Source organism: Phyllobates terribilis, unplaced genomic scaffold (genome assembly GCF_046119375.1).
Source record: "Phyllobates terribilis strain yellow unplaced genomic scaffold, ASM4611937v1 Scaffold_7__3_contigs__length_470593459, whole genome shotgun sequence".
NCBI lineage: Eukaryota > Metazoa > Chordata > Amphibia > Anura > Dendrobatidae > Phyllobates > Phyllobates terribilis.
The window spans coordinates 66,583,630-66,611,606 of NW_027362767.1; the positions used below are offsets into that span (position 1 = coordinate 66,583,630).

Here is a 27,977-nt window from a genome sequence, read left to right on the forward strand (position 1 = left end):
TGTCCCCTGAGGGCCTTAATTTAACAATTGAGAATGCGATTCATTAACCCTATTTCTCTCTTGGTTCTTATTCACGCATTACTATTTTTTATTCATTTTTTATTTTTTTATTAATTTTATATTTTATTCTTAATCCCGGCTTTTAGTACATCATGACACTATTGGGTATACTGTGGCATCTTTTATCCTCTCTTTTAACCTTTTGATCTAATGTAGTATTTATATTCATATTTATATGATATTCATTTCTTTTACTTACTTTTTTTTTTTTTTTTTAACTTCCTGTTTTGTATTTCCTGTGTTGTCATAATTGTTAGTGTCCTTTGATTGGTGCACCTACCCTATATAATGGTTGCTCTTTCATTTGCTCTCTAATCTACCTGAGGAAGATAGCGTCTGCTATCGAAACGCGTCGTGGCGTTAGAGAGCGTACTAAACAATAAAAGGTTTGTGTGTTAGAACCTAATCCCCTGTCTAGTTGTTCTAGCGCTTCACTAACACCGCACAATTCTTTCTTTCTTGATTGCCAATCTCCCCTGTGGAGAGCGGTGGAAGCTGCTCTGTTTACAACTAGCGTACTACAGGACCTGCCGTGATGTCATTGTGGAACGCCCACTTCGGTCACACGGTCCTGGTCATGTGACCGCTGAAGCAGACAGAAGTTCTCCACAGCAGTTCCTGCTAAGCTGCAGTCATCTTACAGACTCCCACCTGGAAGTGTTTTCCCTTGTTGTGAGGGGGTCCTTTGCACAACAGGACCAGGTGAGTGGTCACAACATCCTCCCCCTTCATTCCCCCCCCCCCCAAAACCTCAGGCTCTTCACCATTGGCGCTCCTACTGTTTTTGTTTTCCAGGAAATTTCTAAAACCTATTTTTTAGGGATCAATTCAGTTTTTGGCTTTTAGGGTGTTAAATATTTGAAACACCCCATTAATTACCACATTTTAAAAATTGCACACTATTAAGTCTCCAAAACAGCATTCGGGATAACCTTTTGCATGTTTCACCGGACCTAAACCAAAATGGACATGAAATTTAAACTTCTTTTTTCTTGCAGTCTTAATCCATGTTTTTCAGTAATACAACAGGCGTTAACAGAGAAACGGCTTCTCGGATTTTGCCGTTTTTAGAAATATCTCATTTGTGGCCATAATGTTTTTCACTTAACCACAGGCATCAGAAATGGAGAAAGATTGTGGATTTTGGAGCCTCCATTTTATTTGTACTTTTGTTTTTTGCAGCAGTATTAGCCCTGAGTTGCCAAAACATGAGAAATCCCCCTAAAAAAAACTCCATTTTGGAAACTACATCCCTCATGGAATTTATCTAAGGGCATAGTCGGCATTTTGTACCAGAATTTATTATGAAAATAGAAAACATATATTTTTCAAATCATGTATTATTTTAGCCCCAAATTTCTAATTTTCACAAAAGGTTGCAGGAGAAAATGCACTCCAATATTTGTAACGTAATATCTCATTTGTGACAAAAACCTGCTGGAATTTCAGTGCCCAATATGTTGTGCCCAGCTTGTGCCATCATGAAATTAGAAGTGAACATCAGGGGCTTCACGATCTCGGTCGCAGAAGGTGTGTCCGTGACCAGGCCTGTGTGAAAGGGGGGCAGCCTACACCAGTGCCAATTTGAGTTGGATGTGAAACCGAGGACGCACAGTCAGCTGAAATGTATTGTGGCCTGGTACCTGCCTCGCCATACATGCCAATCAGAGGTCCGCCAGCTGAAGTTGAGTGTTGGTCACAGACGGCGCTTAGCAGTGACGTCATGCATCACCCATAGCAGGCATGACTAAATCAGTTGCGGGCTTCTGCGTGGGCAACAGAAGAAAACACCTCACATCATGAGAGGTGAGGAAGATTAGAAGAGTCGTTTTAGTTTTTTTAAAAAAATGTGTTAGAGAACAGTGGGAGAACGAGGAACATTTTAAAGGATGGACACAGGAACTGGGACATTATACCAGGAAGAGGCCTGGGATGGGGGACATTATACCAGGAAGGGGCCCAGGATGGGGAAATATTGCTGGAAGGGGCCAAGATGGGGACATTAGATCAAGATGGGTGGCATTATTACTGGAAGGGGCCCAGGATGGGGGATATTATACCAGGAAGGAGCAAAGGATTGGGACATGTTACTGGAAGGTGCTAAGATGGGGTCATTAGATCAGGATGGAGGCCATTATTACTGGAAGGGGCCCATGATGGGGGACATGACACCAGAATGGGGGACATTATTACTAGAAGGTGTCAAGGATGTGGATAATTATACCAGGAAGGGGCCGAGATAGGGGCATTACTTCAGGAAGGGGCCCAGGATGGGGAACATGATACCATAAAGGGGCCTAGGATGGATGACATAATTACTGGAAGGGGTCCAGGATGGGTGACATTAAACCAGGAAGGGACCCCGGATGGGGGGACATTATTACAGGACGGAACATTATTACATTATGGGGGGCAACACGCATTTATAGGATTTAGAATGCTATAAGGGCTAATACATCTGACCAACATGTAGATGGGGGCCCATGTCCAAATTTTGCAACGGGGCCTAACAGACTCTAGTTATGTCACTGGTGCACATGTTCTTCGAGCATTTGTCACCAATCCTAAACTTCCATTTAGACCAATAATACAGCAATAACTGTTCATTTGGGATTTTCATGGAGGTTCCCATTGCTGATTAGCCACAAAAGTCTGAGATCACTATGCACAACAACACAAACTGATGCTGAATGATGTTTCATCCAATGGTAGTCAAGTGGATTATGCCAGATGCCAACAGAATACTTGAAGGCCTAATGACAACTTCCATACTATCCTGATTTCCTTATTGCATGAAAGGGGTTGTCCAAGATTTACAAAAAAAAAAACATGGCTGTTTTCTTTCAAAAACAGTTCCACCCATGTCCATGGGCTGTGTCTAGTATTGCAATGAAGTGAATGGAGCTGAGCTGCAATACAACACCCAACCCATGGTTTACAAAAGAGCATGTAGAATTGGTGTCTCTGCCCCCTGACAGGCAGTGACACTGTCCCTCTTACCGCCGCGCTCCTGTCCCGGCGTCTTCCTGCTCTCCTGCTGCTGCCGGCGCGCGCAGCTTCCCGAGCACTGTGCTTAGGGCACGCGCGCACTCCCTCCCTTTTAAAGGGGCCGCGCGCGCTGTCCTAAGGAGTCCCTGGCCAATGGCCGCAGGACTTCTCATATAAAAGGCACCTCCTCCAAAATGGAGGTGCCCGTGCAAGGTTGTAGCTCTGTGTTCTAAATTCTGCTTCAGCCCTCAGGTCCCTCTGCTAGTCTGACTACCAGTCCTGTTCGCCAGACAGACTACCAGTCCAGTCCGCCAGCCTGACTACCAGTCCTGCCCGACAGTCTGCGTACAGTCCTAACCCGCCAGTCTGTCTATGGGCCAGGCTTGCCTGCCCGGAGAATGTACCAGTTACCTGCCGTGCCTACCAGCCAGCCTACCTGGAGTTACCCGTGGTGTCTGCCAGTCAGTCTACCCGGATCACCCGTCAGCCTGCCTGCCATGCTCATCTGCTGTACCGGTCAGTCCCTGCCTTCTAACCCGTGGGAGTCACCTGCTCTCATACAAGGACTGGTCCAGAGCAGCACCTGGTCCCTCTGCTCGGTCCTTCCCTGGTTCACAGAGTCGATTGAGCCGCCGTGCGACCTTGGTCAGTCCGAGTTGATACTTAGTTACGCCCCTCAGGTTCCTCCTTGCACCTCAGCACAGAGGTTCCACCACTCGGATCCGTAACAGTTTGCACGGGCCATGGAACCCGGTGGCCCCCAGGCTCCTTCGCTTGCTGACTTGTACCAGGAAGTTTCTCGTCAGAGATCCCAACAGGAAACCATCCTGACCTACCTGCGGTCTGTCAACTCTCAACTGGACACACTGTCCGTCCCACCTGTGTCTGCCTCGAGCCGAGCAGCACCCGCTCCGGCGGCGCCTCTGCCTACCAGTGCCTCGGCATCCAGCTCTGGACCCCGGCTCTCCGTGCCTCCTCATTTTGGGGGTGACCCCGTTTTATTTCAAGGTTTTCTGAACCAGTGCATGCTGCACTTTGAACTTCTCGCACATCAGTTTCCCTCCGACCGGGCCAAGGTGGCGTTCATCATGTCTCACCTCACCGGGGAAGCATTGGCATTGCTAAACCCTCTATGGGAGAGAGGGGATCCCCTGGTGTCCGATCTTCCGGCTTTCCTCACTGCCTTCCGGAAGGTCTTCGATGAGCCCGGACGAAGGACTTCTACTGCCTCCTCATTGCTCAATCTCCGCCAAGGAAGTCTCACCGTGGGCCAGTATGCCATACAGTTCCATACCCTCGCATCTGAGCTTGCCTGGAACAACGAGGCCCTGGTGTCCACCTTCTGGGAGGGTCTTTCCGGACGGATCAAGGACGAGCTAGCCGGCCGGGATATTCCTACCATCCTGGATGACCTGGTGTCACTATCTACCCGGATTGACATCCTTTTCCTGGAACGAGCTAAGGAGACTACCCGGGAGAGAAGATTTCCTAGTTTTGCTCCTGTTTAACAGAAACCTGCCTCCCAACCAGCAACTCCCCGGGCACGCTCACCCAAGCCCATGCAGATTGACCAGACCAAGATGGTCAAGTCTCGCCAAGATACACGCCGAGCCGAGGGGAGCTGTGGTAGTAAGGAGCATCTGATCCGTTCCTGTCCAGTGAAGCCGGGAAACTCCAGTGTCTAGGACCACTCGGAGAGGTCGTCCTAGGCAAGAGTAAATCCTCTCCGTATTTCCTGTGGAGAGACTCGCTTCTTTGAAACCACCCACCTGGATTCCGGAGGCGCTGGGAATCTCATTTCTCAGTCCCTTGTGGAGAAGTATCAGATTCCCACCAAACCCCTGGCTGAACCATTGGCAGTCGCTTCCGTGGATGGAAGACTCCTTCCAGTGACCATCTTGCTAGTCACTGAGCTTGTTACCCTTCAGGTGGGAATGTTGCACTTGGAGAGGATCTCCTTCCATGTGCTATCCGGACTCTCTCACTCCCTTCTGCTAGGTCTACCCTGGCTACAGAGACATGAACCCGCTCTAAACTGGCGATCCGGTGAGGTGCTCCGTTGGGGGCAGGATTGCCATGAGACCTGCCTGGTTCCTGTTCGCCCAACTCGACCTTCGTCTACTCCGGCTAATTTACCTGGTCTACCGGCACCTTACTGGTCCTATGCAGGTGTCTTCAACAAGAAGGAAGCTGAGACACTGCCACCTCATAGGCCATATGATTGCCCTATCGACCTGGTACCCGGTGCCTCTCGACACCGTGGACGTATCTACCCCTTGGCGCTGGCCGAAACCTGGGCCATGTCTGAGTATATCGAAGAAAATCTGGCTAGGGGATTCATCCAGAAATCTACTTCCCCAGCCGGAGCAGGATTCTTCTTCGTAAAAAAGAAAGACTGTTCACTACGCCCCTGTATCGATTATAGGGGACTCAACCTGATTACTATCAAAAACAAATACCCCCTGCCGCTCATCTCTTAGCTGTTCGACCACCTTAAAGGCGCGAAGATCTTCACCAAGCTCGATCTTCGTGGGGCGTATAACTTGGTCCGGATCCGCCAAGGAGACGAGTGGAAGACGGCATTCAATACCCGGGACGGTCACTATGAATACCGTGTGATGCCCTTCGGTCTCTGTAATGCTCCAGCCATCTTCCAAGAACTATTTAACGACATCTTCCATGACCTCTTATATTCATGCGTGGTGGTGTACCTGGACGACATCTTAGTCTTCTCTCCGGATCTACCCACACACCGGAGGGATGTTCGTCAGGTCCTGCTTAGGCTCAGGCAGAATCACCTTTATGCAAAATTTGAGAAATGCCTCTTCGAGCAGACCTCTCTTCCGTTCCTGGGCTATATTGTCTCTAAGACTGGTCTACGGATGGACCCCGAGAAAGTCTCTGCCGTCCTAAAGTGGCCCCGACCGGAGGGGTTGAAGGTGATTCAGCGATTCCTGGGCTTCGCTAACTATTACCGCCTCTTCATCCCACATTTCTCTTCCGGACTGCACCCATCTCTGCGCTCACCCGTAAGGGAGCTAATCATAAGGAATGGATGTCCGAAGCGGAGGAGGCCTTCCTCTCCTTAAAACAGGCCTTCTCTTCTGCCCCGGTGCAGCACTGTCCGGATTGCAACAAACAGTTCTTTCTGGAGGTTGATGCCTCCTCTTCCGGAGCCGGAGCGGTGCTCACCCAGAAATCTCCGTCCGGGAGAATGGTAACCTGCGGCTTCTTCTCCAAGCTCTTCTCCTCATCCAAGCGCAACTACTCCATAGGAGACTGAGAACTGCTAGCAATCAAATTGGCGCTGGAGGAGCGGCGTTACCTGCTAGAGGGGGCTCTGCACCCGGTGGTCATCTACACTGACCACAAAAACCTGGCATATCTACAAAATGCCCAAAGACTTGATCCGCGTCAGGCCCGGTGGTCTTTGTTCTTTGCCCGTTTCAACTTTACCCTACATTACCGCCTTGCGGACAAGAACGTTAAAGCCGACGCTTTGTCCCGATCCTTCCTGTCTTCCGATCAAGAGGAGGAGCCTATGCATATCATCGATCCCTTCAAAGTGATGACTGTGGCTCCCTTGGACCTGTCTCGTCTCCCACCCGGTAAGACGTTTGTAGCGGTTCCGGATCGTAAGAAGGTTCTTCACTGGGGTCATTCATCTAAATTAGCCTGCCATGCTGGTCAGAGGAACACCTTCCTGCTCATTACCTGACATTACTGGTGGCCTTCCCTGTGCAAAGGATGTTGTAGACTTCGTCGCGGCCTGTTCATCCTGTGCCCGCAACAATGTTCCCAGACATCTTCCAGCCGGCCATCTCCTGCCTCTTCTTGTACCGGCTGCCCCGTGGCAACACATTGCTATGGACTTTATTACTGATCTCCCTGTTTCTGCCGGTTGTACTGTCATTTGGGTGGTCACTGACCGCTTTTCTAAAATGGCCCACTTTGTCCCTCTGCCTGGTCTCCCGTCTGCATCTGTGCTGGCTAAGGACTTCATCCATCACATCTTATGTCTCCACGACCTACCTCTCCACATTGTGTCTGATCGAGGGGTCCAGTTCACTTTGCGCTTCTGGAGAGCTACGTGTAAGCTGCTGAATGTCTCCCTGGATTTCTCCTCTGCTTATCATCCTCAGTCCAATGGCCAAGTGGAACGTATCAACCAGATCCTTACCAGCTTCCTCCGGCACTTCGTCAACGCTCACCATACCGATTGGGTAGAGCTCCTACCTTGGGCCGAGTTCTCCTATAACAACCATGAGAGCGAATTTTCTTCCAAGTTCCTGTTCTTTGTCATCTACGGTCAACACCCCCGGATTCCATTTCCCGTCTCCGCTTCAGTGGACAATCCTGCCGCAGAGTCTCTGGTCAGCGAATTTTCCACTATTTGGGAGGACACTAGATCCGCACTTCTTCAATCCTCCGAGCGGATGAAGAGGCATACCGACAAGAGACGTCTGGACCCACCTCAATTCCGTCCGGGAGACAAGGTTTGGCTCTCCTCCAAACATGTTCGTCTCAAAATACCCTCCTACAAGCTGGGTCCACGGTTGATTGGTCCATTTGAAGTCCTCAAGCAAATCAATCCAGTGGCCTAAAAGTTAAAACTCCCGGCCACCTTACGGATTCCCAACTCCTTCCATGTATCTCTCCTCAAACCGGTTGTTCTTAATTCTTTCTCCGACGATCCAGGTACCTCCCCAGCTCCGGTCTCCGCTGAGGACGTCTATGAGGTAGAGAACATTCTGGCCACCAAGAGGGTAAGAGGAAAAACCTTTTTTCTGGTGGATTGGAAGGGGTTTGGCCCAGAGGAAAGAACTTGGGAACCCAGGGAGAACATCCTCGCCCCGCTTCTTCTTAAAAAATTTCTTTCAGGCCTAAAAAAGAGGGGGAGTAAATGGGGGGGTACTGTAGCATCGGCGTCTCTGCCCCCTGAAAGGCAGAGACGCCGTCCCTCTTACCGCCACGCTCCTGTCCTTGCGTTTTCCTGCTTTACTGCTGCTGCCGGCGCGCGCCGCTTCCCGGGCAATGTGCTTAGGGCGCGTGCGCTCCCTCCCTCTTAAAGGGGCCGCGCGCGCTGTCCTAAGCAGTACCCGGCCAATGGCTGGAGGACTTCTCATGTAAAAGGCACCTCCTCCAAAATGGAGAAGCCCGTGCAAGGTTGTAGCTCTGTGTTCTAAACTCTGCTTCAGCCCTCAGGTCCCGCTGCAAGTCTGACTACCAGTCCAGTCCGCCAGCCTGACTACCAGTCCTGCCCGACAGTCTGACTACCAGTCCTGCCCGACAGTCTGACTACCAGTCCTGCCCGACAGTCTGACTACCAGTCCTGCCCGACAGTCTGACTACCAGTCCTGCCCGACAGTCTGACTACCAGTCCTGCCCGACAGTCTGACTATCAGTCCTGCCCGACAGTCTGACTACCAGTCCTGCCCGACAGTCTGCGTACAGTCCAAACCCTCCAGTCTGTCTATGGGCCAGGCTTGCCTGCCCGGAGAATGTACCAGTTACCTGCCGTGCCTACCAGCCAGCCTACCTGGAGTTACCCGTGGTGTCTGCCAGTCAGTCTACCCGGATCACCCGTCAGCCTGCCTGCCATGCTCATCTGCTGTACCGGTCAGTCCCTGCCTTCTAACCCGTGGGAGTCACCTGCTCTCATACAAGGACTGGTCCAGAGTAGCACCTGGTCCCTCTGCTCGGTCCTTCCCTGGTTCATGGAGTCGATTGAGCCGCCGTGCGACCTTGGTCAGTCCGAGTTGATACCTAGTTATGCCCCTCTGGTCCCTCCTTGCACCGCAGCACAGAGGTTCCACCACCCGGATCCATAACAGAGCAGCTGTGATTTTCTAATCCTGGACAACCCCTTTAAATATTTCTGTCTTGTTGTGAACCTGCTCATTGGACCATTTTTTTACATGTCCTGTTTCATATCAGTTATTTTAGGGGTTGCTTGACCCAAACAGTAAAAGCAAAGAACTGTGTGGACATAGGTCCTAGAGCTGGCACATTCCTCTTTCTTGGTAGGCATCGGTGATACTGTACAAGTGTCCTCTGAACATTAGAGAAGCCTATGATTCATGCTAGTGTAAAGAAGTGAATGAGTCATACAACAGGAATGTACAGTGAAGCTTGTGTGAATGGACACTGCCATCTAGTGACCAGAGACTATAGGGGTAGGAACTTAAAAAAAAAAGCAATTTAGGAACCAAAAGGAGGATGATTGGTTGAACAGGGGAAAGCGAAATGCTAGATGGACATGGACATGTGATCTGCTGTGACGCAGTAAGAAATTCTAAAAGGCCCAGGGGCCAGGTCACAAGATCAGTCTTCGACACGATTTATTCCAAGTCGCATGTAGAGTAAGACCTGCACTGGCTTACAGTCAAACCCTAGGCAATTGTGGCTAGAAACGCATAACTATAATCGGTAGTGGACTAGTCCACCGGTGCAGAGACTTTCTGAAGAGTAAGAAATTCTCATTGTCCTGATGAACAGTATGGAATCCCCCGGATCGAATGAGTGGCAGGCATGGATCAACTATACGGATTCCCCCTGATCGAGTGAACGAGAGGCACGGGGGCCTGATCAATGGTACGCAACCTCCCTGATCGAGTGAGCAGTAGGCATGGAGGCCTGATCAATGGTACAGAACCCCCTGATCGGGTGAGTGGTGGCAGGCACGGAGGCCTGATCAACAGAATGATCCAGCTCAGCTCTGATAGTAAACGGAATGGTATCCTTCTTAATACTAGTCCGTGTATCATATTGTCAAAGTTGGTAAATCAGTTTGTCTATTATATGCTAGATTGGTAATTGGACAGCAGTTATCTGTACTAGGGAAATTCAGGGAATCCTTAGTGGGCGACTAGCCAATTGGTGTTGCACTTCTAAGTGCAGTAGTGCCGGGTTTATAATTTTATAGGGTAGTGGTTAGGGCCATAGAGACACAGTTAGGGACAGAGGATACCCATTACGGCAAAGAGAGACTTCAAGAACTTTGCTAAAATCTATTTTCAGTAATTTTCTAATTGCCTTTCACTCTAGATTCATCTTGGTTTACTGAAGTGTACATAGTTAATAAACCATGACTGGTTTCACTTTACCACTGAGTCTGCATTTTCTGTACCTCTGGAGTCTCACACCTGTTTACACTAATGTTCTCTCCTACAAGAAGTGGTGCAAGTGAGAGCTCCTCTAGTTTTAGGATCAAAGTTTGATGGCATGAACCAGCACCAAGGGGCCTCTGACTAGATTTTTGATATGGGGGTCTGATTTGTTAAACTATACTTAAGCCGCTGCTTACATTTATTACCACACTACGTTCAGCTGAAGGTAGTCATGTCAGTCATGTCCACAAATTTGGGTGACGACCACTACATTTGTGTGCAGCTCGGTGTACTTGTCTACTTGACAGATGGGTGCACAACTACGTGCCATCCAACAACTGTAACCGGCACATCCACCATACTTAGGAGGAGACTAGTGCATTCTGCTATGGATCCATCATGTGGACACGGACAGGACACAGACCAAGAATACGATCGTCTGAATGGAAGAGCATAACATTCTCCTCCTTCTTTCAGTGCTTTTATTCGTCTCACACTCTTTGCACATTGCTGAAATAATTATACTCATTCCAAGTGTGTTTTCATTAGCAAAATCTGGCAAGGGAAGGGAATGACCGGCCTTTTCACGAGTAAAAGCGGTGAGTCACCTTCTGAGGTTTCTTTAAAGCCGAGCAAGACAGCAGCAACTTGTCAATTTCCACTTAAATGTTAATGGAATATATTAGAGAGCAAATCCCACATCCACAGAGGCGTGATTGATATTACAAAATGCGAGCCGAATAGGAAAACCGTGAAGCTATTGGGTTACAAATGGCAAATGTGACTTGTCCAGTCTGCTCCGTCTTTGCCCCTCACTTGACAGGCATCCCGTCAAGTCCGTCTGAGCCAAGAACAGCTTATCTCCATGCACCAAACCCAGTTTTCTGTTAAGTGCTTTGGAATATGAGGGATGTAGTGTGTTTTGCTTAAGGGGCCAAAAATGCCGTAGCGATGGGGATTGTCGAGTCATTACAAGCATATAATGAAATTAGCAATGTAAGATGATTTATGACGGAGATTGTTCAGCGATTTACCACGTTCCAGGCAAGTTGACGGATCGAACTGGTCACTCTGAGGTCAAGATGGCAGTAAGTCTCACTAGATAATAAAAAATAGCATTTGACTGATGGAAGGAGATGATGAAAATGCTTGTACAGTAGAAGACAGCTTTGGGGCTTCAGAACAACATGGCTTTCCCAAATTCAAATATTATGGAGAGAGGACATGACTTGGAGACTTAAAGGATTTGTTTAGCTTAGAAAACATATATTTAATGTTAGGAAATGATAAGTGAATAGTTTTTTGGAGCTTCCACCATTCACAACCTTCATCTACAGCTCTGTCAAAACTTAAGAGACCACTGCAAAATTTTCATTTTCTCTGATTTTTCTCTTTATAGGTATATGTTTGAGTAAAATGTACATTGTTGTTTTATTCTATAAACTACTGACAACATGTCTCTGAAATTCAAAGCTAAAAATGTTGTATTTATTTGCAGCAAATGAGAAATCGTCAAAAATAATAAAAATGAAACAGTGCTTTCAGACCTCAAATAATGCAAAGAAAACAAGTTCTTATTCATTTAGAAACTACAATCCTCATGTTTTAACTCAGGGAGAGTTCAGAAATCAATATTTGGTGGAATAACCATGATTTTTAATCCCAGCTTTCATGCGTCTTGGCTGCTTTCCACCAGTCTTTCACACTGCTTTTGGGGGACCTTATGCCACTTCTGGCACAAAAATGTAAGCAGTTCTTTGTTTGATGGCTTGTGACTATCCATCTTCCTCTTGATTACATTCCAGAGGTTTTCAATGGGGTTCAGGTCTGGAGATTGGGCTGGCCATGACAGGGTCTTGATGTGGTGCTCCTTCATCCACACATTGATTGACCTAGCTGTGTGGCATGGGGCATTGTCCGGCTGGAGAAACCAGTCCTCAGAGTTGGGGAACATTGCCTGGGCAGAAGGAAGCAAGTGTTTTTCAAGGATAATCTTGTAAGCGGCTTGATTCATACGTCCTTCGCAAAGATTAACCTGCCCAATTCCAGCTTTGCTGAAGCATCCCCAGATCATCACCGATCCTCCACCAAATTTTACAGTGGGTGCAAGACACTGTGGCTTGTACACCTCTTCAGGTCTCCGTCTAACCATTAGATGACCAGGCGTGGGGCAAAGCTGAAAATTAGACTCATCAGAGAAGATTACCTTACTTCAGTCCTCTATGGTCCAATCCTTATGGTCTTTGGCAAACTTCAGCCTGGCTCTCCTTGATGAAAGGCTTTTTTATAGCTTTATATGACATGAGGCCTGCCTCTAGGAGCCTGTTACCAACTGTTCTTGCTGTGCACTTCACCCCCGCTGCCATTTGCCATTCCTTTTGTAGGTCACTTGATGTCATCCTGCGGTTGCTGAGTGACATTGGAATAAGATGACGGTCATCCCGGTCAGTGGAGAGTCTCTTTTGCCCTCTGCCGGTCTGTAGCTTTGTTGTCCACAATGTCTGCTGCTTGACCTTGTTGTAATGGACTGCCGTCTTATAAATTTTAAGGATGGAGGCAACATGACGCTCACTGTATCCCTCTGCTAGAAAAGCCAGAATTGAGCCCTTCTGTTCCTCACTCAAGACTTTTCTTTTCAACTCCTTTGGCATGGTTAAAAGTTATTTTTTCATTCAAATTACTTTTGGGCTATTCCAAGCATTTGTTTTGCCATCCAGCTTGTCCTATTGCAGGAGGATTGTGAAGACCACAGCAGTGTTTTTTATACTTTCCCTCGTTACATAAGATTTGGTTCAGGCGATCACCTAATCAGAAGCACATTAAGTAGAATGAGGTGGACTTTGGTTGGAATTCAACTGACACTGGAATGGAATGGCTGTCAGACATGTAGATGGGGATTGTTAGAAAACTGTGCAGTGGCCTCTTAATTTTTGCCAGAGCTGTATTAGTCAGAGTGGAGACTGGCTACAAGGTGCATCGCTTTCTCAGGTCACCAATCTTCAGGGAAGCTGTTCTGGAGGAGCGATGCTGTTCCGGAGGAGCGATGCAGCTCTTTACTTTTGGACACAGTTCTGACAACCAAACTTGCAATAGTCCAGTCTTTATCTTTTTCCCAGAGAACATCAGGTCCTCTTATTATCTCTCCTTATCAAGACACAGGCAAACGTCCTGTCTGTTACCTCAGACACACACGAGGTCTCTGTCTCTTCCTGGTACTACTTCCTTCAACAGCACACACCAAAACCACAGGGAAGTGGGGAGGCAACTAGTCCAAGTGTGATAATCAGCGGGAAGCATGGTCTCTTAAAGCCACAGTGTTATTCATTGTCCAGTAAGGGCTGACCCCCTACAGACACATCAGTGATTTTCTTGTATGAAAAAAAATCAGTCTGAATTTCATCAGTATTTTTGAAGAGAGTATCATCAGAGCTTCGTCAGAGCTTCATCACTTTATCTCTGATGACAAAATAAAGTTTCTCTACCTTCTTCTATCTATCACTTCGAGAAAAAAGGGCAGCACTTGGTCTCCGAGTGCTGTCCGATTTTTTCACAGACCTATAGACTTTCATTGCCAAGTTTGATCCGGACCAACACTGGACATTTTTCTATGATTTTGTATGGACCACTCAGTCTGCAAAAAGACCATAGCTGATCACTTCCTCCTAGCCTGGTGCCGGCATCCTCGTCCCAGTAACAAACCATACCAATGCAATGAGTGGCCTTGTCAAATCAACATAATGTGATCGGCAAGTAACGGAAGGAGGACTATACACATCTACGGCAGCTTGATTTCCTTAGACTATAACCTTTGTACCTGAGCCTCCTGGATTACGAGTCTGCTGCCTAGTGATTTTCCCACACTGTCTGCACCCTACTAGCCTTCTATACTCAAATCCATTGCACCCTAGAATCTCCATCACACACTACTCACACTCCTTCCCTGCATACAGCCCCCTCTCTCTGACCCTTCTGTATCATGAGTCTCTGTAGAGATTTCCCCGTGTCCCCTGCACTCTGCTCTATTTCCCTAGTGCCACCTCTCTTTCCTGTAATACAGTTGTTTGGGGATCAGGTTGGGACATAGTTATCTGAATTTGGTCTGGGATCTGAAATTAAGTGGTCCAATTCGGGGTCTCAAAAAATTGAGACTTCTGGCGTGTGGACTAATTCAGAGATTTATTCTGAATTCACTTATGTTGGTGGCAGCGAGGGTCCAAAGATGTTGCAGTAGGAAAATTTACATTTGTCTGGAGAAGTTGTCATAGTGGTCTGGTCCGGATGCAACAAAAATAAAAATGAAGGAATTGAGGAAGTTATATACAAGAAGTACTGCATTTAACTGCACTTTGATAACTTATATGGTCTGCAGAGCACTTATTACTATTTTGCATGTCCAGTAGTTCTAAGCATTAAGAGAACGGTCTGTAAAGTGCTGTGGAAATTAATGGCACTATAAGCAAACAAAATAAATATATGACAAGAAGGATAATAGAGAAACGTCAATGCTGAAGGACAACAATATAGGGAAGAAAAAGTGTCAATGTTTCTAACCTGTAATAAAATATGGATGGGAAAAAATAATCCATGCTGTATTCTTACCTGTAAGCAACTGCGAACATCTGTCACGACTGCTGGGGATATGCCGCATAAGCACCATCTCCTCCTCTTGTAGCTGAATTGCACTGTTGAGCCACCATCTGTAGCACCTCCCTGGGTCACCTTGTCCCTCATTTCTTCGCCTGCAGCTGTAGTAACTTCTTTATTTTTTTGCATTTCCGCAGATCTTGTTAAAATTTATTTGTGGACTTGTAATTGCTTGGTTCGGATTATTGCAAGTTTGGAAATTTTTAAGCCGCTTGAGAACAGTCTTATAATAATGGGAGGAATTAAATATCTTACCAACATGTGTTTTGCACTGGCAGACACAGAGATAAGAGCCCACTGTGCAAGAACAATATATGGGCCCTTTGCTGCCCAATATCTCATCCTAATGCAAAATTCCACCTGCATTGGAGGAGGTAGGGGCTCCCTGACCTCTTGGGCCCCTGTACGGTTGCACAGGTTGCCCCACTGATATGTCCGCCCCTGTTGTATCGCTTATGTGCATAACTTTGAGTCTTTTAACTCAACCAGAATTCTGCACCAGAACAGTAATGCTACAAAAGAAACTGACCAGCACCTCTAAGAATAAAGCAAGTGTGAACAGGTGCAAGAGCAGTAATGGTGGATTTTTTAGTAGATTTTGCTTACAAGCTTATTTTTATCAATGCAGCACATAGACGCCCCTAAGATGTTACCCATACACCTCTAAGATAAAAATGTAATGCATTTCCTCCCTCTGCTAATTTCCAAGCAGCCCAATTTATTGTAAAATCCCCAGTTTCCGATTATCGGGGGGTGGGGGGGAACATGTGTTCTCAATATAACATGCGGCCAATTAGGTTTAATACGTTTTTAACCAGCACATCTTGTACAGTAGGATGGATCCCAAGAACTCAGGATGAGGTTTTCTTAGAGAAGCTTTTAAGAAACCTTAACCTGTCTTATCCTGTTATATATTTAAAAGCTCCAGCCCAAACTCTCCCATTAGGTACATCCTTGAATTGGCACCAAATGCATTTACAAGGATGCCCCGGTCCAGATGTCCACCATGAATTCATCCAGCGTTTTTACGTCAAGCACTTTAGAGACTGATGTGCTGGCGTCCCAATACAGATAAATCTGTCTTATGCCTCCATTTAGTTTTGCACACTTTATAATTTCCATAAAGTTTTTAAAATTGATCCTAAACAGACACATTTGATCCTTTACTGAGGGGTGCAAAATTAATTGGCATGTCTAATAGTTGTCCAGTGTATTACTTTTCCTTTAAATGGTTCTTTTAGAATAAATTTTTCATGTTTGAAAGTAAACTGGTCATTTCAGATAGCATTTCGGAAAAAGCTGTGTTACCTGTTCATTAATAATTTCTGCCCATTACAGTATTATGGGCTCAATTAATGAGATGGATTTACTAAGTCATAAGTGAGGATTAGTGGCCCGGACAGGACAACTGGATGGTACCTGGAACAGCGAGGGTCATTACAGGTGTATATGCAGGATGGCAGGTAGATCAGCCGAGCTGGAAGCACTAAATGCAGCAGAGACAAATGTGTGGGCAGCACATTGATGCAGGAGTGTGGATATCACAAGGGAACAGCAGAATTGAATAGGAAATCAGGCACCCTGTTTGGATAGCAAAAAGGAACAGTAGATTGAATAGGAAATCAATAAATTTGCAGTAGTGCAAATAACAAGCAGGAATCTGCAAAGTTGAGTAGGCAGTTAGGTACCTTGACACAGTAGAGTTGATGGTGCAGACAGCACTATGAGCAGCAGAGCTGAGTTGGTAGTAAAATAATATAATATGTTAAATAACACAAGAGAGCATCTGAGTAGATGAACAGTTGACAATATTAGATGCCCAAGTTGACAGCACAAGCCGCTCAGAGCCACTGAGCTCACTGCTTGGCTGCAGCGCTGTCGAGATCAGTGGCAGAGACTCAGTTCTGGACCTGCGAAGGGAGAGTAGAGTCAGTTTATTTTTTTTAAAGCAAACTGTAGCCTGGGAACAGGTGTTTTCCAAAATCAGAAGACCCCTTTAAATACCTTACACAATTCAAATGAATGGGGATTTAGAAAATGTAATTTAAATAATGCTGAATAAATATGTAATGTGCCCAGGGCTTTTTCTGCAGAGAGACCGGTCAGCAGTACATCATGGTAATGTGTTGCCCTTTAGTAGTACAAATTATTTGATGCCAACTTATTGTGTTACAATGATTTACAACTAAAACCATCTGTCATCATAATGCCTTTTCGTCTATTCTTGCGCACATCATTTTACGTCTGATAAAATACATATATTTAAGTATTTTCATTAATTTTCATTATTCAGAGAATATAAATATGAAGCAGTACAAGCAGTCCTCTGACTTCCTATAGATCAGCCTGTATGACCGTCTGTGTAGCACAAGGACTACATGGCACCGAGTTATTGCTGGTGTTACTCTATAGTGCCGTTCTCCATTCATCCCACATATATTGGTTCTAGAAACTTTAATCCAAGACATGAAATATCTCTCATTCAAGCTCCAGTTTAAGAACAGGAGGAGCGGTTGAGGCCCATTGTGCCCAATCCACGGGCAGCATGAATCAGAAGCTGGCTGCATTATTACAGCGGTGTATGTTTTTCTGAAACTCTGTGGCTGAGGACCATGAATCTTGGATGACTAGCCTGATGCAAGTCCCTAATTTGCTCTCCATGAATGACTGACAGGTCTCTCCCTATACACACACATAAGGAGAGACCTGTCAGTCATGGGCAGCGGGGCGGGAAGGGGAGCGGCCACCATGGACCTGCCTCTTTGCCTAGTCATACAAGATGCATGGTCCCCAAACAGCTTTTCAAAGTCTCTTATCTCTGAAATGCTGCAGTGTTTCAGAGTAAAACATACATGGATGTAGTAACGCAGCCGATGTCTTATTCCACTGTCAGGTTCGCTATAAACAGACCAGCTGAGTATGGAATTCTAATGACAATGCTCTATGACAAAAGTATGCAGAATAGCTCTCTCATGGAATTAGAGGAGTCAGATGGCCATATAATTCGGACGAGGATAGCAACTCAATGCTCGGACTGGCCGTCAGCTCTCCCGACCCGAGTGTGACAACTTCATGTATTTCTATGCAGCTGTCAAGCTGAAGTCGTGAGAGCCGCCGGCCAGTCCAAGCATTTCGTTGCGATCCTCATCCAAGTTATACGGCCATCTGACTCTTCCCTAACAGAAACTAGGAACAGTAGCTTTTGTTTAATGCTCACCTGTTGAAGTGGATTCTCCTAGTCATAGGTCAGAGTGAGCAGCACTGACCAGAGGTGATGATACAGCAGAGATGGGCTTGCCGAACGGCACATAGAACAGTGAGAGACAGGATAGTTGGATATGTAGACTTATAGATGAATAAACAGATAGAACAGTACCAAATGTGCAGGCAGCATAGGAACAGTAGAGAAGTGTAGGCAATCTGGTATCTTGTTTCAGGAATTGCAGAGACGAGTTGGTGATCAGGTACCCCAGGAAAAGCAGGACTGAGCTGGTAATAGTAGCTCCCTTCTGGACAGCAGTCTGGATTAGCTAATTAGACAGACATTTGGTTTGAGCAGAACCAAGTGGGAAGTTTGGCTTGATTCCAGGAAAGCATGTGTTAGAATGCACTAGTACCTGAATACTCAGACGGTGCATAGCCGCCTGAGTCAGCCTTAAAAGGGCTTTGATCATTCCATCAGAGGAGCTTTCCGGGTTCCATAGTAACTCAGTTAGAATTAGCACAGAGGGAGCCGGCCATAAGGGAAGGAAGCAAAGACCGGCGCTGGAACCTGCATAGGTAAAAGCTACCCAATATAGCATATTTTTTCCCTTAGAGCATTACCATCAGACCATCATACTTTGTAGTGAGAACTAGTACTTCTCCCACATTGCCTTAAGGAGACGCAAGCACAGCAAAACAGCTGCCTGTAGATGACTTTCTGGCTGGGCATTAATTCCTGGTCATGCTCCAAAACTCATTATAAGGACAGACATTGAGTTATAGAGTAGCTACCTCTCCTAGGTGATACTTATAGGATGGTTTCTTTCATTCCACTGAACGATTCCACTAATTATCAGAATGGGAGACTTTCGTCATCAACTTTCCCTGACCACAAGACCACAGTCATGATGTGAATCTAGTGGTCGGTCATATGTGTGTCCTGCCGCTCTGTTCCATTGAAGCCACTGTATCTTTCAATTGAGTAATCCAAGGTAGGTCCCCATCCACCTTCTCCTGCCCACGATCAATTGTACACACATAGGGAGAGACAGTCAACTAGAGCAGGGCAGGGTGAAGCAAGGCCAGCTTTCAAAGTATGTTTTATTTGAAATGTCGCAGCTTTTCAGATTAAAACATTTCTGGCGGCAATCACCAGTGTCTAATTCATGTTTCCCATATTTCAGGCAACATTAATCTGAGTTCAGGTTCCCTTTAAAGGGTATTCTCAAAATTTGGAAATTATCCTACATCTGTAGCAGGGCCAGCATCAGCACCCAGCGCACCTGGGCAAGTGCCGGGGCCCTGAGCAGGTGGGGGGGCCCACTCACCGTCAGGCACTCCGGCGCGATATGAGATCCGTGAGCGCGGTGCCAGTGTCAGCTCCCCCGCTCCCCCCTGCTTGTTCAGGGCCCCGGCACAATATTTACCTCTCCCCATGCCTCCGCAGCAGCTTCGGTCTCTTCCGCGGCTGCTGCACTGTGACGTCTCAGGTCAGAGGGCGCGGTGATGTCTTTACACCGCGCTCTCTCCTGAGTGATCACAGGCAGCGCAGAGCGGGAAGACGCCGGCACGGGTGAGGAGTCCAGAGCAGCGGCAGCAGGTGAAAAGTGAGGTGAGTATTTGATTTTTTTTTTATATGTATGGAGGCATGGGGCACTATATGGTGGGGGTGGGACAAGTGACATCCTGCATGGGGCATTATATGGGGGGGAGAGGTGACATCCTGCATGGGGCATTATATGGGGGGAGTGACATCCTGCATGGGGCATTATATGGGGGGGAGTGACATCCTGCATGGAGCATTATATGGTGGGGGAACAAGTGACATCCTGCATGGGGCATTATATGGGGGGGGGAAGTGACATCCTGCATGGGGCATTATATGGGGGGGAGTGACATCATGCATGGGGCATTATATGGGGGGAGAGGTGACATCCTGCATGGGGCATTATATGGGGGGGGAGTTACATCCTGCATAGGGCATTAAAAGGGGGGTAGTGACATCCTGCATGGGGCATTATATGGGGGGGTGACATCCTGCATGGGGCATTATATGGGGGGAAGTGACATCCTGCATGGGGCATTAAAAAGGGGGGGGCAAGTGACATCCTGCATGGGGCATTATATGGGGGGAACAAGTGACATCCTGTATGGGGCATTATATGGGGGGGTACAAGTGACATCCTGCATGGGGCATTATAGGGGGAGTGACAAGTGACATCCAGCATGGGGCTTTATATGGGGGGGAGTGACATCCTGCATGGGGCATTATATGGGGGGGAGAACAAGTGACATCCTGCATGGGCATTATATGGGGGGGGTGACATCCTGCATGGGGCATTATATGGGGAGGAGAGGTGATATCCTGCATAGGGCATTATAGGGGGGGAGATGTCACATCCTGCATGGGACTTTATATGGGGGGGGTGACATCCTGCATGGGGCATTATATGGGGGGAGAGGTGACATCCTGCCTGCATGGGGCATTATATGGGGGGAGAGGTGACATCCTGCATGGGACATTATATGGGGGGGAACAAGTGACATCCTGCATTGGGCATTATATGGGGGGGAACAAGTGACATCCTGCATGGGGCATTATATGGGGGGGAGAGGTGACATTCTGCAAAGGGCATTATTATATGGAGGGGAGAGGTAACATCCTGCATGGGGCATTATATAGGGGGAGAGGTGACATCCTGCATGGGGCATTATATAGGGGGAGAGTTGACATCCGGCATAGGACATGATATGGGGGGAGAGGTGACATCCTGCATAGGGCATTATATGGGGGGAGAGGTGACATCCTGCATGGGGCATTATATGGGGGGGCAAGTGACATCCTGCATGAGGCATTATATGGGGGGAGGGAGAGGTGACATCCTGCATGGGGCATTATATGGGGGGGAGGTGACATCCTGCATGGGGCATTATATGGGGGGAGAGGTGACATCCTGCATGGTGCATTATATTAGGGGAGAAGTGACATCCGGCATAGGGCATTATATAAGGGGGGGAGAGGTGACATCCTGCATGGGGCATTATATGGGGGGAGAGGTGACATCCTGCATGGGACATTATATGGGGGGGGAGGTGACATCCTGCATGGGGCATTATATGGGGGGGAGGTGACATCCTGCATGGAGCATTATATGGGGGGGAGAGGTGACATCCTGTATGGGGCATTATATGGGGGGGAGGTGACATCCTGCATGGGGCATTATATGGGGGGGAGAGGTGACATCCTGCATGGTGAATTATATGGGGGGGAGAGGTGACATCCTGCATGGGGCATTATATGGGGGGAGAGGTGACATCCTACATGGGGCATTATATGGGGGGAGAGGTGACATCCTGCATGGGGCATTATAAGACGGGGTGACATCCTGCATGGGGCATTATGTGGGGGCCAGTATTCTGTATGAAGCATTATAAGGGGGCCAGTATCCTCTATGGAGCGTTATATGGGGGCCAGTATCCTGTATGGAGCATTATATGGGGACCAGTATCCTGTATGGAGCGTTATATGGGGACCACTATCCTGTATGGAGCGTTATATGGGGACCAGAATCCTGTATGGAGTGTTATATGGGGACCAGTATCCTGTATGGAGCGTTATAATGGGACCAGTATCCTGTATGGAGCGTTATATAGGGACTAGTATCCTGTGTGGAACGTTATATGGAGACTAGTATCCTGTATTGAGCGTTATATGGGGATCAGTATCCTGTATGGAGTGTTATATGGAGACCAGTATCCTGTATGGAGCATTATATGGGGACCAGTATCCTGTATGGAGCGTTATATGGCGGCCAATATTCTGTATGGAGCGTTATATGGGGACCAGTATCCTGTATGGAGCGTTATATGGGGGCCAGTATCCTGTATGGAGCGTTATATGGAGGCCAGTAATCTATATGGAGCATTATATGGGGCTCATAATACTGTATGGAAGACTATGTGGGTCCATAATACTGTATGGAGGACTATACTGTCCGGTCTGCACTGTGCACTGTGAGGATTCGCCGGTTTTTGAGCTATTGTAGAATTTACAATAGATATCGCTAATGTAATGTAGGAAGTGAAATCTTTGCATTGTACTATAATATAATATTTCTCTTCGCTATCTGTGCGTCATGAATCGTGGTATGTGTTAAAGGGGCCCACTGAAACTCTTTCGCCCAGGGCCCACAAAAACCTGGAGCCGGCCCTGATCTATAGGATAGGGAATAAATTCCCAATCCCTGAGATTGCCACCAAACTCGACAGTCGGGGCTCTGAAGCTCTGTGTGAATGGTGCGGTGGTCGATCATGCGCATTACCGCACCATTCATTCTTATGGAAGTGATGAAGACCAGTCGAGCTCAGAGCTTGGCTATCTCAGGCGGTCCCATTAAGAATGAATAGAGCGGCAGTGCAAGCGATCAACCATCGCTCCAGGGTTTTTGGGATCAATGAGGCTCCTGGTGGTCAGATCCCCAGCGACCGAGAAGTTATTCCCTATCCAATGGATAGGGGATAACTTCTAAACTCGAGAATTGGGGCTGCAGACAGATAAGGTGAAGTTTTTGGAAGAAATCATCTGTGTTTTTCTAATCCCGAGCAACCCCTAAATGATACATTGTCTATCAAATGCATATTATAATAAATATGGGATAAAAAAGAACACAAATAATATGTATCAGTAAGGTAAACTACCCAAATTAGCACCGAAATTGGATCTTGCAGAACGCGGTTCTACAATGTGTCAGAACCAAAAGCAATATTTACCGTTGAAAATATTGAGAGACGGAAGAACCCGGCTCGCATATTGCTAGAGAGAAGTCATGGATTTAGGTGATAACCGGCTCAGGCATTGCTATGGATCCAGTAAACATGATTGATCTGGGATTCCAGGAGGCAACACAGGAGAGAGTTGCAGTAATTAAACCTTGTGGAGAAAGACATTATTGGAAGTCTTGGCAGAGACAGGGTTTTGCTGAATAGCAGCAATATAAAGTAAGTGCTGAACTTATGATATAGGATGTGAGAGGCCCCATGGACTAACATGAGTCATTCGCTCCGCTCTACAAATAATGTTTCCATCCCGAGATTCATGCTAAATAAATACCTGTATAAATAAATGTTTAATAATCATCTTTGCTGAAATTAAATTAGGAAATTTTAATTCGTTTTGTGAAATGTATCAGTAAGGTTTAAAGGAGTTTCCACGCCAGGTAGGAAAATGGTATCTGATCTACGTGCCGGATGTTATAGAGCACAAGGGGCTGATCATATTGATGTACATTTTTGGAGGAAAAGTTTCAGTAAAACTTTTTATTTTATTCATTGAAATCCCTGGTGTTTGTAAGTATATGAGTCCAGTGGGTGGTCCTAGTCTTATCAGTCCAGTGGGTGGTCCTAGTCTTATCAGTCCAGTGGGTGGTCCTAGTCTTATTAGTCCAGTGGGTGGTCCTATTTTTATTAGTTCAGTGGGTGTTCCTAGTCTGATCAGTCCAGTGGGAGGTCCTATTCTTATCAGTCCAGTGGTAGGTCCTATTCTTATCAGTCCAGTGGTAGGTCCTATTCTTTTCAGTCCAGTGGGCGGTCCTATTCTTATCAGTTCAGTAGGCAGTACTAGTCTTATCAGTCCAGTAGATGGTCCTAGTCTTATCAGTCCAGTGGGTGGTTCTAGTTTTATCAGTACAGTAGGCAGTACTAGTCTTATCAGTCCAGTGGGCGGTCCTACTATTGATTGACAGTCTTCCCTGTGTGATACTGCATGCAGAAATTGCTGTCAATCAATAATAGGACCGCCCACTGGACTCATAAGAGTAGGACCGCCCATTGGACTCATGCTTACAAACATCAGGGGTATAAATGAATAAAATACAAGTTATACTGGATCTTTTCCCACAAATACATATATCATCCTACTCAGCTCCTCCTTCTCTATACCCTGGTGTACACAGATCAGATTGCATGTACATGACAGGTTCCCTTTAAGCATTACGCAGAACCCAGTTGTCTGCACAATACAGGACAGGTTCTTCAGAATAAGAAATCTTTGTAACCACTTTCCACTCCAGCCAAGAGATGAGGATCCTATATAGTTGTTTTCCCTCTATTTCAGAATTTGGATTCAGGGGTTGTTACGGGTCTGGGTGGTGGAACCTCTGTCCTTCGGTGCAAAGAGGGACCAGAGGGGCATAACTAAGTGCCTACTCGGCCTGACCCAGGTCACACGGCGGCTTAGTCGACTCCGTGAACCAGGGAGGGACCCGGTAGGTTAACCAGGTGGCACTCTGGGACCGACCTTGTTTGAGAGCAGGTGACTCCCACGGGTCAGATGTCAGGAACTGACCGGTACAGCGGATGAGCACGGCAGGAAGGCAGACGGGTGGTCCGGGTAGATCAGCAGGCAGGTACGGCAGATAGTCAGACAGGTGCTCCGGGTAGGCGAGCTGGCGGGCTCGACAGGTAACAGGTAGGTGCTCCAGATAGGCTGGCTGGCGGGCACGACAGGTATCTAGTAGGTGTTCCAGGTAGACAGGCTGGCGGGCACAGCAGGTAACTAGCAGGTGCTCCAGGTAGGCAGGCTGGCGGGCACGACAGGTAACTGGCAGGTGCTCCAGGTAGGCAGGCTGGCGGGCACGACAGGTAACTCGCAGGTGCTCCAGGTAGGCAGGCTGGCGGGCACGACAGGTAACTGGCAGGTGCTCCAGGTAGGCAGGCTGGCGGGCACGACAGGTAACTGGCAGGTGCTCCAGGTAGGCAGGCTGGCGGGCACGACAGGTAACTGGCAGGTGCTCCAGGTAGGCAGGCTGGTGGGCAGAACTGTTAGACAGACTGGCGGGCTGAACTGTAGACAGACTGGCGGGCTGGACTGACAGGCAGCGGGACCTCGGGACCTGAGGGCTGAAGCAAGTATTAGCACACGGAACAACAACCTTGCACAGGCACCTCCATTTTAGAGGAATCATAGAATCATTAGAATCATAGAATGGTAGAGTTGGAAGGGACCTCCTGGGTCATCTGGTCCAACCCCCTGCTCAAAGCAGGATTCACTAGATCATCTCAGACAGATGTCTATCCAGCCTCTGTTTGAAGACGTCCATTGAAGGGGAACTCACCACCTCTCGTGGCAGCCTGTTCCACTCATTAATCACCCTAACTGTCAAAAAGTTTTTTCTAATATCTAATCTGTGTCTCCTCCCATTTAGTTTCATCCCATTGCTTCTAGTCTTTCCTTGTGCAAATGAGAATAAAGATGATCCTTCTACAATGTGACAGCCCTTGACATATTTGTAGACAGCTATTAAGTCTCCTCTCAGTCTTCTTTTTTGCAAGCTAAACATTCCCAAATCCTGCAACCGTTCCTCATAGGACATGGTTTGCAGACCAGTCACCATTCTGGTCGCTCTTCTCTGAACTTGCTCCAGTTTGTCTATGTCTTTTTTAAAATGTGGTGCCCAAAACTGTACACAGTATTCCAGATGAGGTCTGACCAAAGAGGAGTAAAGACCGATAATGACTTCACGTGATCTAGACTGTATGCTTCTGTTAATACATCCCAGAATTGTATTTGCCTTTTTTGCTGCCGCATCACACTGTTGACTCATGTTCAGTCTATGATCTATTAGTATACCTAAGTCTTTTTCACATGTACTGTTGCTTAGCTCTATTCCTCCCATTCTGTATATGCTTTTTTCATTTTTATTGCCCAGATGTAGTACTTTGCATTTTTCCCTGTTAAAAACCATTCTGTTGGTTGCTGCCCACTGCTCCAGTTTATTTAGGTCTTTTTGAATCCTCTCTCTCTCTTCTCTAGTATTAGCTATCCCTCCTAGCTTTGTGTCATCAGCAAATTTAATCAGTTTACCCTCAATTCCTTCATCTAAATCATTGATAAAGATGTTGAACAATACAGGTCCCAGGACGGAGCCCTGTGGTACCCCACTTGAGACATTCATCCAGCTGGATGTGAAGCCATTTACAACCACCCTTTGAGTCCGATCACTAAGCCAGTTATGAATCCACCTAACAGTTGCCTGGTCCATTGCATACTTGGTCATTTTTTCAATAAGGATGATGTGAGATACTTTGTCAAATGCTTTGCTGAAGTCAAGATATACTATATCTACAGCATTTCCCTGATCCACCCAGTCAGTGATTCTGTCATAGAAGGAAATTAAGTTAGTCTGACATGACTTGTTAGTTACAAACCCATGCTGACTCTGGTTAATCACTTCATTCTTATCCATGTACTTACATACATGTTGTTTAATAATTTGTTCAAAGATCTTTCCTGGTATAGAAGTCAGACTCACCGGCCTATAGTTCCCTGGGTCCACCTTCTTCCCCTTTTTGAAGATAGGAACAACATTTGCTCTTCTCCAGTCTTCTGGGACTTCTCCTGTTCTCCAAGAATTTTCAAAGATTATGGAGAGTGGTTCTAAAATTTCTTCTACAATCTCCTTCAGTACTCTGGGGTGTAATTCATCTGGACCTGGAGACTTGAACTCATTTATGTTAGCTAAATATTCCCTCACAATCTTTCTGTTTACTGATAACTTGGATTCCTCTATTCCTTTAAAAGGACAGTGAAGATCAGTTGATGTTACATTTTCTTTCTGAGAGAAAACAGATGCAAAATAGGAATTAAAAAGTTCGGCCTTCTCAACATCCTCTCTTACCATTTCTCCATTTTCATCCTGTAAAAATCCTATAGCATCTTTGACTTTTCTTTTACTTTTGACATACCCCCAAAATCCTTTTTTATTGCTTTTGACATCTCTTGCAAGCCTTAATTCATTGTCAGCTTTAGCTAACCTGATACGTGCCCTGCAGGATCTGCAGACTGCATTATAATCTTTTTTAGATATGCCTCCCTCTTTCCATTTAATAAACATTTCTTTCTTTCTTTTTAGCATGTGTTTAAGTTCTGTGTTCATCCATCCTGGTTTCCTTAAATGCTTCCCATTCTTCCTACTTTTCGGGATTGTTAACGATTGTGCTTTGAGAATCTCATTTTTAAAAATTTCCCATCCTTCCTGGACATTTTTGTCCTTAAGGACATCCAGCCATTGGATCCCTCCTATTCTCTTTCTGAGTCTCTTAAAATCTGCCTTTCTAAAATCTAACCTTGAAGTTTGAGTCTTCACATGTCTTCCTCCTCTAGTTATCCAAAATTCTATAATAGCATGATCGCTGCCTCCTAGGGTCCCAGCCACCTTTACCTCCTCAACCATTTCCTCCCTGTTTATAAGAATTAGATCCAAAGTAGCAGATCCCCTTGTTTTCTCCCCTACCTTTTGGTATATAAGGAGGTGCCTTATATAGGGGAAGTCCTCCTACCATTGGCCGGGGACTCTTTAGGACAGCGCGCGTGGCCCCTTTAAGAGGGAGGCAGCGCGCGCAGCAGGGGAGCGGGAGGATGCCGGACCAGGACCGCGGCGGTGAGGGGAACGGTGTCTCTGCCCGGCAGGAGGCAGAGACGCCGATGCTACAGGGGTCTTAAAAGGAATCGGTCAGCAGGTTTTGCTATGTAATCTGAAAGCAGCATGATGTAGGGACAGAGACCCTGATTCCAGCAATGTGTTACTTAGTTTGCTGGGTTCAGCAGTTGTGATAGAATGCTGAGCCCTGTGTAACCCCGCCCACACCACTGATTGGCAGCTTTCTGTGTGCACTGTATAGTGACATATACAGGTTCATCTCACTAAATTAGAATATCATCAAAAACTTAATTTATTTCAGTTCTTCAATACAAAAAGTGAAACTCATATCTTATATAGAGTCATTACACACAGAGTGATCTATTTCAAGTGTTTATTTTTGTTAATGTTGATGATTATGGCTTACAGCCAATGAAAACACAAAAGTCATTATCTCAGTAAATTAAAATAATTGCCAAAACACCTGCAAAGGCTTCCGATGTGTTTAAAAAGGTCCCTTAGTCTGTTTCAGTAGGCTCCACAATCATGGGGAAGA

At 46.6% G+C, this 27,977-nt stretch overlaps 1 long non-coding RNA gene across 1 annotated transcript in view; it reads left to right on the top strand.

Moving 5' to 3' along the window:
• Positions 1–631: 631 nt before the first annotated feature.
• LOC141152872 (uncharacterized) overlaps positions 632–27,977 on the top strand; it is a 60,516-nt gene continuing 33,170 nt past the window's right edge. The window contains exon 1 of the long non-coding RNA XR_012247177.1: positions 632–762. This is a non-coding gene — a long non-coding RNA (uncharacterized lncRNA). The remainder of the gene's footprint in view (positions 763–27,977) is intronic.